The sequence below is a fragment of the Thamnophis sirtalis genome, unplaced genomic scaffold, assembly GCF_051295495.1.
Source record: "Thamnophis sirtalis isolate CommonGarterSnake01/CBP01778 unplaced genomic scaffold, rThaSir2_p1.2 scaffold_14, whole genome shotgun sequence".
NCBI lineage: Eukaryota > Metazoa > Chordata > Lepidosauria > Squamata > Natricidae > Thamnophis > Thamnophis sirtalis.
This window is the reverse complement of record NW_028261394.1, coordinates 5617036-5631419: the sequence shown is the minus strand read 5'-3', so window position 1 is coordinate 5631419 and position 14384 is coordinate 5617036. Positions and strand designations below refer to the sequence as shown.

The 14384-nt window shown below is 48.5% G+C and overlaps 1 protein-coding gene across 3 annotated transcripts in view; it reads right to left on the bottom strand.

The window, feature by feature from the left end:
* The window catches only part of PRKAR1B (protein kinase cAMP-dependent type I regulatory subunit beta), a 105118-nt gene that overhangs the window by 39083 nt on the left and 51651 nt on the right, over nt 1-14384 (bottom strand). The window lies entirely within an intron of this gene.

Genomic DNA, 14384 nt, shown 5'->3' with positions numbered 1-14384 from the left:
GAACCACACCTGGAATAATGCATCCTTCTTTTAATGAAAAGAAGGACTAGGGGAGACATGATACCAGTGTTCCAAAATCTCAGGGGCTGCCACAAAGAAGAGGGAGTCAAGCTATTCTCCAAAGCACCTGAGGGTAGGACAAGAAGCAATGGGTGGAAACTAATCAAGGAGAGAAGCAACTCAGAACTAAGGAGAAATTTCCTAACAGTGAGAACAATTAATTCAGTGGAACAACTTGACTCCAGAAGTTGTGAATGCTCCAACTCTGGAGGTTTTAAAGAAGATGTTGGATAGCCACTTGTCTGAAGTGGTGAAGGGTTTCCTGCCTGACCAGGGGGTTGGACTAGAAGACCTCCAAGGTCCCTTCCAACTCTTCTATTCTATTCTAGTCTAGTCTAGTCTAGTCTAAAACTCACTTAACCAATATCTCACAACAACAGAAATTTGGGGGCCAACTGCGGTGCTAAGTGGAGGACCGCCTATATTCCTACAGGAAGCCCATAAAATCTTAAGATTCCAGATTTCTTCCCTTTGGTTCCTTCATTTCTTGCAAAAGAATCCTTTTCAGCCGGCTGGAAGGAAACGAAAGGCCTTTGATTGGAAAGTGGCTTTGAGTTAAAGGTCTGGTTTCAAAATAAAATAAATAAATAAATAAATAAACCTCCATCAGAAGGACCACCCTGGGAAGTCCAGAGCTGTGGGTGGAACAAGGACATTTAAGGGAGTGGGGGGGGGAAAAAGAAAAAAGAAAAACCAGCGGAAGATAACAAGGGAAAACAACCGCGGGACTGTTGCCAAAGAAAACACAACTTAGCAGAAATATAAAAAATCAAAGCGAGTGGAGGGATCTTTCCGGGGTGAGAGAAGGCGGCTTCTTCGTGCCTTGCTTGCCTTCAAGGTCGCAGTCTTTTGATTTGGTGTCTCTCTACTTTAAAAAAAATGGCTCCCCTTCTCCTCGAACAAATTTCCTTAATTAGCAATAGCAATAGCAGTTAGACTTATATACCGCTTCATAGGGCTTTTCAGCCCTCTCTAAGCGGTTTACAGAGTCAGCATATTGCCCCCAACAACAATCTGGGTCCTCATTTTACCCACCTCGGAAGGATGGAAGGTTGAGTCAACCTTGGGTCTCATCAGGAAGGAAGGAAGGAAGGAAGGAAGGAAGGAAGGAAGGAAGGAAGGAAGGAAGGAAGGAAGGAAGGAAGGAAGGAAGGAAGAAAGGAAGGAAGGAAGGAAGGAAGGAAGGAAGGAAGGAAGGAAGGAAGGAAAGCAATAGCACTTGGATTTATATACTGCTTCATAGTTCTTTTACAGCCCTCTCTAAGCGGGTCTACAGAGTCAGCCTCTCGCCCCCAACAATCTGGGTCCTCATTTTACCCACCTCGGAAGGATGGAAGGCTGAGTCAACCCTGAGCCGGTGAGATTTGAACAGCCGAACTGCAGAACTGCAGTCAGCTGAAGTAGACTGCGGTGCTGCATTTAACCACCGCGCCACCTTGGCTCTGTAAAAACGTGAGCCTCTCCCGATGGGCTGGACTACAACTCCCATCCTTCCTTCCCATTGCCAGACAAGCACGGGGTGATGGGAGCTGTAGCTCGGCCCGTCTCCAGAAGCGAAAGGGATGACAGCGAAGGCTACCGGGAGGACACAGGCGATCATCCTTCTGTCTGTTGAATTTCAGAACTTGCTTCCCGGGCAGAAGTTCCAATTTTTGGAAGTCTCCGGGCCATCAAACAGGGAAAAGGTCACCTCTGCAAAAAGGCCAGTGTGTTAGAGAAGAGAACTTAAGAGGGGAGCGCTCAAGGTTTCAACCTCCACTTTCCACCCGGCATTTTATGATGATGAGAAAGTACGTTGATGATAAACGGCTCTGTCACTAAGGCCTCTGCTTGCAAGTTTAGCTGCATGATCTGCCTCTGGGGAGTTGGAGGGAAAGAAAAGGGGGAAGGAAGGAAAAAAAAGGAAGGAGGAAGGGTGGGGAGAAGGGAGGGAGGGAGAAAAGGAAAAGGAAGGAAGGAAAAGAGAAGGAAAGGAAGGAGGGGGGAAAGGGAAGAAAGAAGGAAGGAAAAGAGAAAAGAGGGGGGAGGGAGGCAGAAGGAAAGGGAGGGAGGAAAAGGGAGGGAAGGAGGAAAGGAGGGAGGGAAGGAAGGAAAAGGCAACGAAGGAAAAGGAAAGGAAAGGAAGGGAGGGAGGAAAAAGGGAGGAAAGAAGGAAGGAAAAGAGAAGGGGGAGGGAGGGTGGAAGAAAGGGAGGGAGGAAGGGAGGGAGGAAAAGGGAAGGACGGAAAACAGAAGGGAAGGAAGGGAGGGAGGAAAACAGAAGGGAAGGGTGGGAGAAAGGAAAAAGGGAGGAAAGAAGAAAGGAAAAGAGAAGGGGGAGGGAGGGAGGGAGGGAGGAAAATGGGAGGAAGGAGGGAAAACAGAAAGGAAGGGAGGGAGGGAGGAAAAAGGAAGGAAAGAAGGAAGGAAAAGAGAAGGGGGAGGGAGGAAGGAAGAAAGGGAGGAAAAGGGAGGGAAGGGAGGAAAACAGAAGGGAAGGAAGAGAGGGAGGGAAGAAAAGAGAAGGGAAGGGAGGGAGGGAAGAAAAAGGGAGGAAGGAAGGAAGGAAGGAGAAGGGAAGGGAGGGAGGAAAGATAGGAAGGAGGAGGGAAGGGAGGGAGGGAGAGAGGAAGGAAGGGAGGAAAAGAGAAGGGAGGGAGAAAACAGTGAGTTTCTATTAACCTCCCTGTCACAATGGCGTGATTAAAAATTGGCACCTGTGAAAAAGCATCACGAAAGGATGAAGGAAGGACCTCGAATTAAAAGAGTCCCAAGTTTTATTTTCTCTGCGGAGATCCCCCTCCGAAAGATCCCAGGGAGGATTTCGGAACAGAACTTCCAACCCGGAGTTTAAGAGGTCAGCTCAGCCGAGGGGATCTGCCCCCAGGGACCCTGGAAACGTGGGTTAGAATCAAGCCAACATTCCTCTCCTCTGGCTGGGGCAGCTGAGCCCATCTACACAGTAGCCAAAGATCTCTCTTACTCCCCCTCCTTCCCTCCCTCTCTTTCTCCTTCTCTCTCTCCCTCTTTCATGTCGCTGCGAAGGAATGCAGAGCTGGAGATACCCAAATATGAAGAGTTACGAGTCTGCCAAAGGCCTGCAGCTTTCGCAGAGATCAAAAACATTCTGGGATTCTATTGTTTTTCCCATCTCTTTTGCTATGAGTCACGGCCCTCCCTCTTCCCTCTTCACCCCCCTCTTCCTTCCTCCGGCAAGCAACTGCAATTCACACAGAGAGTGTGCAGGCGGGCCTCGACTTACGACAATCCCTTTAAGCGACCGCTCCAAAGTTTGCCACAGCAGCCAACGAAGTGGCCAAGGGCCTGCGTTTCACACTTATGACCCGTAGGCAGCATCCTCCGTGGTCACGGATTTAAAACGCCCGTGGACGGAAACCGACTCGCTTTTAGCAAGGTCGCAGGATTCCCTTCTGTGATCTTCCGACAGTGGGGAAGGCGGATTCGCTTAACGACCGGGTGGCTAACTTAAACAACCGTTAACGGATTCACTTAGCCCCTGTGGCGAGAAAGATCGTGAAAGGGGGAGGGGAGAACTCACTTAAGAGATAAGAAATGTCTTGTTCTGTGATGGAAATTCGGGGCTTTAGTTGTGGTCGTAAGTCGAGGACTCCCTGTACAGAAAAGAGCCATTTACTGTGTCTCCAACTATTAGCAATGATATAGACGGAATGTGGGTTCGGACTTATGATTTCAGTGGGAAATTTTCATTGCAAAGCAAGGCAGTTATGGAAATGGAAAGAATGGAAGAAATAGAGGAGGAGAAGGAGGGAAAAGGGGGAGGGAAGGACGGAGAAAAGGAGGAAAAAGGAGAAGGAGAAGGAGGGAAAAGGGGAAGGAGGAGGAGGGAGGAGGAGGGAGAAAGAGGGAAGGGGAAGGAAGAAAAGGAGGAGGAGAGAAGGTGGGAGAAGGAGGGAAAAGGGGAAGGAGGAAAAGGAGGAGGAGGAGAGACGGAGGGAGAGGGAGGGAGAAGGAGGGAAAAGGGGAAGGAGGAGAAGGAGGGAGAAGAAGGGAAAAGGGGAAAGAGGAAAAGGAGGGGGAGGAGGAGAGAAGGATGAAGGAAGGAAAAGATGAACGAGGAGGAAGAGGAGAGAAAAAGGGAGAAGGAGGGAAAAGGGAAAGGAGGAAAAGGAGGAGGAGAGAAGGAGGAAGGAAGGAAAAGGTGAACGAGGAGGAAGAGGAGAGGAGGGAAAAGGGGAAGGAGGAAAAGGAGGAGGAGAGAAGGAGGGAGGGAGGAAAAGGTGAATGAGGAGGAAGAGGAGAGAAGGAGGGAAAAGGGAAAGGAGGAAAAGGGAAAGGAGGAAAAGGAGGAGGAGGAGAGAAGAAGGGAGGGAGGAAAAGGTGAACGAGGAGGAAGAGGAGAGAAGGAGGGAGAAGGAGGGAAAGGGGGAAGGAGGAAAAGGAGGAGGAGAGGAGGGAGGGATGAAATGGTGAACGAGGAGGAAGAGGAGAGAAGGAGGGAGAAGGAGGGAAAAGGAGGAAAGGGGGAAGGTGGAAGGGGAGGGTGAGGAGAAGACGAGGAGCTTTTTCTGTTGCTTGAAAGCATGACCTCTTTCAATTGGGCTGCTAGTCCTCAGTGTTTTGTGCTGGCAAATCTTGAAGCAAGGGTGGAGAGTGGGAGGAAAAGGGCCGGGGGTGGGGGGGGGCTGCATCCCCTCTGACCCCCCCAGATTTCCCATCCCTGATCTGCCGGTGAAAGAACAAAGGAGAACAAAGCATCTCCTTCTAAAATGCTCATCATCTCTTAAAAAACTAAACAGCTCCTTGGTCCATTTGCTTCCCCTGGAAATCCACTTCGCTGGGATTATATCGTTTGATCCGTCAGCTGTAACCAGACCCGGCTTGTTATTCCTGAGTCAGAAACTCCAAATATGGAATATGGTTCCAGCAGATCGGAGAGAGAGCCGTTCCGTTTTTGTGGTCGGGCGGCCCAGCTTCGGTAGCTGGGGAAACAGGCAGACTGCCCCCCCCCCAAAAAAAAACCACCCTTGGGGTCAAAACAGAAATAACAGACTTCCCGTTAAAAAAAAATTAAAAACCACCAACAACAAAGGTTGAAACTACCTTGCTCCAAAGTGTGGCTTTGTGGGGGCCGGCTAAAAAGAGGAAATCAAATCAAAATAAAACTCCAAATCCGTCCTTCTAAATATAAACCCACCCCAAGTGGCTATTTCCATTTTCACAAGCCTGGCTGATGGCTGCTGCTGTTGTTTTTAAACCACTTTTGCTCTGCAATTAAAACCGAAACAAAAAAAACAAAGTTTTGAAAATAGAGACTGGGGAAGGCTTTGTTTTGGAGAAAAATATTTTGGAGACAAAGTGGATGATGACAGCCGATAGTTAGCCCAAAACAGGACTGTTTTCTGCAGTCTCAGAAGTGGCCGTGTAAGCCTGCCACACAACACACAACAGGAGCCAGTTGTGTGTTGGCGGCAGCCGAAAAAACCAACGCAATCCTAAACTGCATTAACAGAGGGATACAATCAAGATCAAGGGAGGTATTGCTGCCACCCTATAAAGCCTTAGTAAGGCCACACTTGGAATCCTGCATCCAGTTTTAGTCTCCACACTATAAAAAAGATGTGGAGAATCTAGAAAGAGTGCAGAGAAGAGCAACCAGGATAATTAAGGGACTGGAGGCTCAAACATATGATGAACGGTTGCAGGAACTGGGCCTGGCTAGTCTAGGGAAGAGAAGGACCAGGGGAGAGAGGAGAGCAGCCTTCCAATATTTGAGAGGTTGCCACAAAGAAGAGGTGGTCAGCCTATTCTCCAAAGCACCTGAACGTTGGATAAGGGGAGAGAGGGGTAGTAGGAAGGACAGGATGGAGAGGAGAAAGGAGAGAAACAGGAAAAAAGGGAAAGGCAGAAGAAGGGGGGGAAGGTTAAAAAGGAGGAAGAGAAAGGAGAGAAGGGAAGGGAGAGGTGGAAAGAAGAAAGGAGAGAAGAAAGAGAAGAAAGTGGGATAGGAAGGAGAGAGGGAAGAAGGCAGGGAAGCAAGGAGGGAATGAGGGAGGGAAGGAAGGAGAGAAGGAGGGTAGATAGGAAGGAGGGAAGAAAAGGAGGGAACTCAAGAGAAGAGAATGGAAGGAGGGAAGGAGGAAAGGAGGGAGGGAAGATATGAGAGAAGGAGGGGGGGAAGAAGAGAGGAAAGGGAAGGGGAAGGAAAGGAGGAAGGGAAAAGAAAGGAGGGAAGGAAGGAGGGAAGGAGAGAAGGAGGGAGGGAAGGAAGGGGAGTGGGAAAGAAGAAACAAGGTAAGGAAAGAGGGAGGGAGGGGAGAAGATACCCAACCTTTGATGCCTATAAGGATTTTGATATTATGGGAATGTCTTGAAACACAGTCAAATGTAAAGTGAAACAGTGGATGTTGTATTGTCTTTTACCAGATATTGGTTGTTGTATTTTTCTTTTACTAATAAAAATACTTTAATAAAAAATAAATAAAAAAAAAGAGGTGGTCAGCCTATTCTCCAAAGCGCCTGAACGTTGGATAAGAGGCAATGGATGGAAACCAATTAAATCTGAGCCAGTAGTGTGTGGTGGCAGCAACTCAAAAAAACAATGCAATCCTAAACTGCATTAACAGAGGGATACAATGAAGATCAAGGGAGGTACTAACACCACTCTATAAAGCCTTAGTAAAATCACACCTAGAGTCCTGCATCCGGTTTTGGTCACCACACTATAAAAAAGAGGTTGAGACTCTAGAAAAAGTGCAGAGAAGAGCAACCAAGAGGATTAGGGGACTGGAGGCTAAAACATACGACGGACGGTTGCAGGAACTGGGCCTGGCTAGTCTAGGGAAGAGAAGGACCAGGGGAGACAGGAGAGCATCTTCCAATATTTGAGGGGCTGCCACAGAGAGGAGGGGGTCAAGCTATTTTGCAAAGCACCCGAAGGCCAGACAAGGAACAATGGATGGAAACAGATTCAACCTGAAAATAAGAAAGAATTTCCTGATAGTGATGATAATTAACCAGTGGAACAGCTTGCCACCAGAATACTCCAGAAAGAGTGCAGAGAAGAGCAACCAGGATGATGAGGGGACTGGAGGCTAAAACATGCGAAGATGGGGGGGAAAAGCACCTTTGGGAGAAATATGATGATGACGATGACGATGACGATGGTGGTGGTGGTGGTGATGGTGATGATGATATTATCCATTCAGTCGTGTCCGACTCTCGGCGATTCTATGGGCCAAGATTCTTCATGTCTCCTGATTTTGCACGACAGGTAATTCTCAATTTACAACTGTTCATTTAGGGACTGGCTGCCTATTGGTCTCCGGATACGCTTCAAGGCGCTAGTCGTCACTTATAAAGCCCTTCATGGTATTGGACCTGGGTACTTGAGAGACCGCCTCCTGCCAATTACCTCCACCAGACCAATTAGATCCCACAGATTAGGCCTCCTCCGAATTCCATCTGCCGGCCAGTGTCGACTGGCGACTACCCGGAGGAGAGCCTTCTCTGTGGCTGCTCCGACCCTCTGGAACGAACTCCCCATGGAGATTCGTACCCTCACCACCCTCCAGGCCTTCCGCATAGCCCTCAAAACCTGGCTGTTCCGACAGGCCTGGGGCTAAGGATTCGCTGCCCCTAGTTCGAATGGTATGACTGTTGTGCTTTTTAATTATGTATTGTTTTGTGTTGTTACTAAACTGTCTGTATCCCCCCTTCCCTTTTTGAGCTGTGAGCTGCCCTGAGTCCCCTTAGGGAAAAGGGCGGCATACAAATGAAATAAAACTCAAACTCAAGATTGTCCAAAGTTGCACCAAAAAACACTGATTTATGGCCGTTTTTCAGAGTATGATCTCTGAAGCATCCCTGTGATGTGATCACCACACTATAAAAAGATGTGGAGACTCTAGAAAGTGTGCAGAGAAGAGCAACCAGGATGATTAGTTGACTGGAGACTAAAACATATAAAGAACGGTTGCAGGAACTGGGCCTGGCTAGTCTAGTGAAGAGAAGGACCAGGGGAGACAGGATAGCAGCCTTCCAATGTTTGAGGGGCTGCAACAGAGAGGAGGGGGTGGTCAAGCTATTCTCCAAGGCACCTGAAGGCCAGACAAGGAATAATAATGGATGGAAACTGACCAAGGAGAGATTCAACCTGGAAATAAGGAAGAATTTTCTGACGGTGAGAGCAATCAACCCATGGAACAGAAGTTGTGGGGGCTTCATCACTGGAAGCTTTCAAGAAGATATGGGACAGCCATCTGTCAGAAATGATGTAGTCCAACCCTCCTGCCCAAGATGCTTGGGCAGGGGGGTTGGACTAGATGACCTCCAAGGTCCCTTTCCAACTCTGTTAATCTGTTAATATCCGATTAATGGATAAGGGTGCCCAGGTACTGCCCAAAGTTACACCATGCAGAAAAAGTGACATATGACCCGTACTTCCGCTTACACCTGTCACAGTATCCCCGTGATCAAAATTCAGATGCTTGATAACTGACCCACATTTATGACGGCTGCAGTGCCCTGGAGTCATGCGATCCCCCTTTTCCGACCTTCGGACGAGCAAAGACCACGGGGAAGACAGGTTCACTTAACAGCCATATTTCTGGTTCCACCACTAAACCGCGCCCGACTAAACCGCGTTGCTGACGTCATCAACAGGGCGACAACAGCGCGGAGACAGAAGCACGCTGTAAACCCTAAACCTAAAATTAACCCCTAATCCTAAACCTAACCCTAAACCTAATCCTTAACCTAACCCTAAACCTAACCCTAAACCTAACCCTAAACCTAATCCTTAAGCTAACCCAAAACCTAATCCTAACCCTTAACCTAAACCTAACCCTTAACCTAACCCTAACCCTTAACCTAACCCTAAACCTAACCCTAAACCTAACCCTAAACCTAACCCTAAACCTAACTGTTACCTTAAGTTGAATCGGCTTGCTTTCAAAGCGCTATTTAAAGCACCCTTCTTTCTCCGTGCTGGCTGTTGTCCCTTAACCTAAACCTAACCCTAACCCTTAACCTAACCATAAACCTAACCCTAAACCTAACCCTTACCTTAAGTTGAATCGGCTTGCTTTCAAAGCGCTATTTAAAGCGCCCTTCTTTCTCCGCGCTGGCTGTTGTCGCCCTGTTGATGACGTCAGTGACGCGGTTTAATCGGGCGCGGCTTAGTCGAGCGCGGTTTTGACGGGCCACGATATTTCTAACTTAACAGCTGCCCCGATTCTGTCTGTAATCATGCCTGCCCGCGTGGGTGAAAAGATGGATTAATTAAGTGAATCCCTGCAGTTGACTAATTTAATCAACTGCAGGGATTTACTTAACGACCCGTGGCCAGAAGCTGAAAACTGGATGGGAGACTCAACTTAACAACTTGCCTGGTTTAAGATTTGGAAGCCCAAAATAAGCCTAGGTCCAGCTTCAAGCCAGATGCTAAACCGTGTTTTGCCTCTTATCCTCGCCCTGCCAGATGTGGCAGGCTTCACACGGAGGCCTTCTGGTTTCCCCAGTTAGAAGGATGAGTCGGTTGGCTTTCGTGAGGAGGTGGTTGACTTGGGAGACGGGCTTTCAACGCCCAACAAGGCTAATTAGATGACCTCCTGACACACCGGAGGGCTTGCCATAACAAGAGGCTCTATGTCTCTCTAAATAGCTGCCAGGGCGCTGTTGGGTGACTTAAAAATATGCCAGCCGCTGCTTAAAATAGAACCTGGGGTGGGGAAAAAGACGGGCCCGACTTTATTTTGATACGATCTGGGAAGCCACAGAAAACGCTGCCTCATCATCGTAACGGATGGAAACTGATCAAGGAGAGATTCAAGCTGGAAATAAGGAGGAATTTTCTGACGGTGAGAACAATCCAACCACGGAACGGAAATTGCCTTCGGAAGTTGTGGGAGCTTCATCCTTGGAAGCTTTCAAGAAGAGGCTGGACTGCCATCTGTCAGGAATGGTGTAGGGTCTCCTGCTTGGGCAGGGGGTTGGACTAGATGACCTCCAAGGCCCCTTCCAACTCTATTAATCTGTAAAGAACAGGCGTTGCCTTCGGAAGTTGTGGGGGCTTCATCCCTGGAAGCTTTCAAGAGGAGACTGGACTGCCATCTGTCAGAAATGGTGTAGGATCTCCTGCTTGGGCAGGGGGTTGGACTAGATGACCTTCAAGGTCCCTTCCAACTCTATTAATCTGTAAAGAACAGGCGTTGCCTTCGGAGGTTGTGGGGGCTTCATCCCTGGAGGCTTTCAAGAAGAGGCTGGACTGCCATCTGTCAGAAATGGGGTAGGATCTCCTGCTTGGGCAGGGGGTTGGACTAGATGACCTTCAAGGTCCCTTCCAACTCTATTAATCTGTAAAGAACAGGCGTTGCCTTCGGAAGTTGTGGGAGCTTCATCCCTGGAAGCTTTCAAGAGGAGACTGGACTGCCATCTGTCAGAAATGGTATAAGGTCTCCTGCTTGGGTGGAGGGGGTTGGACTAGATGACCTTCAAGGTCCCTTCCAACTCTTGTTAATCTGTATCTGGGCATAGCTAGTCTAGTGACGAGAAGGACCAGGGGAGACAGGATAGCATCTTCCAATATTTGAGGGGCTGCCACAGAGAGGAGGGGGTCAATCTATTCTCCAAGGCACCTGAAGGCCAGACAAGGAATAATGGATGGAAACTCATCAAGGAGAGATTCAAGCTAGAAATAAGGAGGAATTATTCCTTATTCCTCCTTATGTGAGAACAATCAATCCATGGAACAGAAGTTGCCTTCGGAAGTTGTGGGAGCTTCATCCCTGGAAGCTTTCAAGAAGAGGCTGGACTGCCATTTGTCAGAAATTGTGTAGGGTCTCCTGCTTGGGCAGAGGGGGTTGGACTAGATGACCTTCAAGGTCCCTTCCAACTCTATTAATCTGTAAAGAACAGACGGTGCCTTCGGAAGTTGTGGGAGCTTCATCCCTGGAAGCTTTCAAGAGGAGACTGGACTGCCATCTGTCAGAAATGGTATAGGGTCTCCTGCTTGGGCAGGGGGTTGGACTAGATGACCTACAAGGTCCCTTCCAACTCTTGTTAATCTGTATCCAGGCATAGCTAGTCTAGTGACGAGAAGGACCAGGGGAGAGAGGATAGCATCTTCCAATATTTGAGGGGCTGCCACAGAGAGGAGGAGGTCAAGCTATTTTCCAAGGCACCTGAAGGCCAGACAAGGATGGAAACTCATCAAGGAGAGATTCAAGCTAGAAATAAGGAGGAATTATTCCTTATTCCTCCTTATGTGAGAACAATCAATCCATGGAACAGAAGTTGCCTTCGGAAGTTGTGGGAGCTTCATCCCTGGAGGCTTTCAAGAAGAGACTGGACTGCCGTCGGTCAGAAATGGTGTAGGGTCTCCTGCTTGGGTGGAGGGGGTTGGACTAGATGGCCTACAAGGTCCCTTCCGACTCTGTTAATCTAAAATTCTCCATCACCTTCACCGCCATCATAAGTCACTTTTTTTCAGTCCTGTTCTAACCTTGAATGGTCACTAAAATAACTATTATCAGTCAAAGACTACTGGTAGCTTCAATCTTCTGAAGTCCCCTTCTTCCAGTTCAAAACTTTGTTAGATACAAAATCAAAGCTCCTTCCCTCCCCCCCCCCAAAAAAATCAATTTCTTCACAATCATAATCCTCCCTACAAATTCCTTACAAAGTCCTGATTTGTCCAGGCCCACCTGGAGCCATCTGGAGGAGGGATCTCCAACCTTTCGGACCTCAGGGACCACTAAATTCATCATTTTAAATCCCACGGACCACTAATAGAATCTGCCTAATGGTCGGCTGGGGTGGTGGTGGCTAGGTGGTCATGTGACTGGGTGGGTGTGGCCAACTGAAGGTCACTCACGTCGAGGGGCGCCTCGACGGCCTCTACTCGCCCCTCCCCTCCCAGGCACTCCTCGCCTGCCCGCCTGGGCCCCTTAGGGCCCCAACAGGAAGCAGTTGCTGGAGCTAAGCAGCCACCAGGAGAAAGAGTTGGCAAAACAGCTCAGTTCAAATTGGATCGGACTGAGAAGGAGGTTCAGCAGAAGCACCTCACTAAGGACTAGGAGCATGGGCTTTCCAAGCAGAGGGAAGACCTGCAGGATTGCAAGGCCAGATACCGGTGCCTGGAGGCTCAGCGGGCTGAGATGGTCAGCCAGTTCCAGGCCATGACGCAGTCCCACTGGAACGAGGCCCTCTGGCTCTTCGCCACCAGCGGTGCCTCCCTCCAGCCTTCGCCCAAAGCCCCCCACCAGGAGACCAAAGCAGACCCCAAGTCGGAATTTCTGCCCCTTCCGACCCCCACAAAAAGACCCCGAAGGGGGAGACTCTCTGCAACCACACAAACGTTCATTGCACGTATCCATCCCAGGGGCCGTAGTTTGAGGACCCCGGATTTAGTGCAATGTAAAAAAAGCAAATAATTTTTCTGCGGACCACCAAAATGTTCTCACGGACCCCCAGTTGGTGACCGCTGATCTGGAGGGAAGCCGTTCGTTTCCAGGTGTTCCCCCCCCCACCCGCACGCCGACGTTCCAACCGTTCAGAGCAAAGTTTGGAAAAGGCAAACGGAATCTTCTGAAGATGAAAAGGGGCTCCCGACTTGCTCTTTACGGAAGGCACGAGATGACCTTAATCCCAGATGATTAGCAAAAACAGTTTGCTCCGGTTTCACCCAACGCTTCGGGCGCATTCCAACTTGACGGCCTTCCATCTTGAGATTGTTTCGCGGTAAACTGCATGGCCCGCGGGCGTGGTTACTCGGAGGCGCTCAGCCTAAAATAATTTGTTGGCGGATGATACGCCATTAGGCGACCTCGTACGGACAAATAAGCTTGGCTTCCGATGGCAAGCCATGGGAAGATTACTTCTGAAGGGTCTCCTCGCTGTTAATTCTTATTGTTTTAGTTAAACAAAACAAAAAGAAAAGAAAAGTCATCTTTCGTTACATCTTGTTGAAAGCTTATCGATTGGTTACAAATATATTCCGTGCGTTTCTTCCACAGTCCTTAACATATACTTCATTCAAATCATGTTGTACATTTTAAATCAAGAAAGAAAAGTTATGTATTTTACGATCCCTGTACCATAATTCTCATTTGGTTACCATTGTTTAAACGGTTCCACCACAAAATCGCGGACGACAAAATCGCGGTCGACGAAAGCGCGTATGTGACATCATCACAGCGCGACGAAAAAGATCGAAAAATGTAAAAATAAAGTGAAAACCTTACCCTAACCCCCCCAAACCTAACCCTAAACCTAACCCTAAACCTAACCCTAAACCTAACCCTTAACCTAACGAAAAACGTAACGCTAACCCTTAACCTAACGCTAAACGTAACGCTAATGCTCTAAACCTAACCCTAACCCTTAACCTAACCCTAACCCTAACCCTTAACCTAACCCTTACCTTTATGTGAATCGGCTTGCTGTAATTTAATTTTTATTTCAATTTTTCGATCTTTTTCGTTGCGTTGTGATGACGTCACATACGCGATTTCGTCGACCGCGCTTTTGTGGAACGCGGTTTTGATGGGTCACGGTTTAAACATGTTTTTATCTGGAATCATTTATATTAGAAGACACAACCACCTACTGGCGTTCATTTACAATTTCAATGGATCTCCAATACCGTTACACCTTTATGACATGTTCTAAAATTAAGTCGGTTAAGTAAGATATCTAAGCATTTTTCCCCTCCCGCCGGTAACACATCTGTATGTATCATTAAATATTAAATCTCCCTCACTGTTCTGAGCGAGGCTTCCCAAGAGCATGAAGCAGACTCCTTGTCCCAACAAAAAAAAACACCTTTTATTAATTGACTATGAATTCCTCTCCTTCACATCCAGTAAAGTCTTTCAAAGGAGGATTTACAGTCACAGACCTTATCTGGCTTGGAGAGCTGCCAGGCTGATCTCTGCAGAACTTGGCAAGGAGTCTCGGAGAGTCCCGAACCAATGAAGCGAACGAATTGTCTCCTGCAAACTCCACTCCCCTTTCGCTCCTATTTTATCTCCTCTGGGAGGGGCCATTCACTGTCCATCTGTGGCCTTACTCCCTGTTCTTTAGCTCTTCCCTTCGTCTGGACAATCTGTGCATGCACACACTGGGAACAGGCTCCAGCTGTTCTTCTGCCTCACTGATGTCTGACTCCGAAGGAAGCTGATAACTGGCATACGGCCCTGGCCCCCTCTCTGCCTCCGACACAGAGCCCTCCTCGGAGCCTTCCCCAGACTCCAGGACTGGCCCAGGTTCCTCCATGACCTCCGCACTGTCTGAATCTGCTGCAAACTTCACAAGCCACCACAACAATCAGTCAGCCTGCTACAGTGGTCACCAAAGATCCTGCT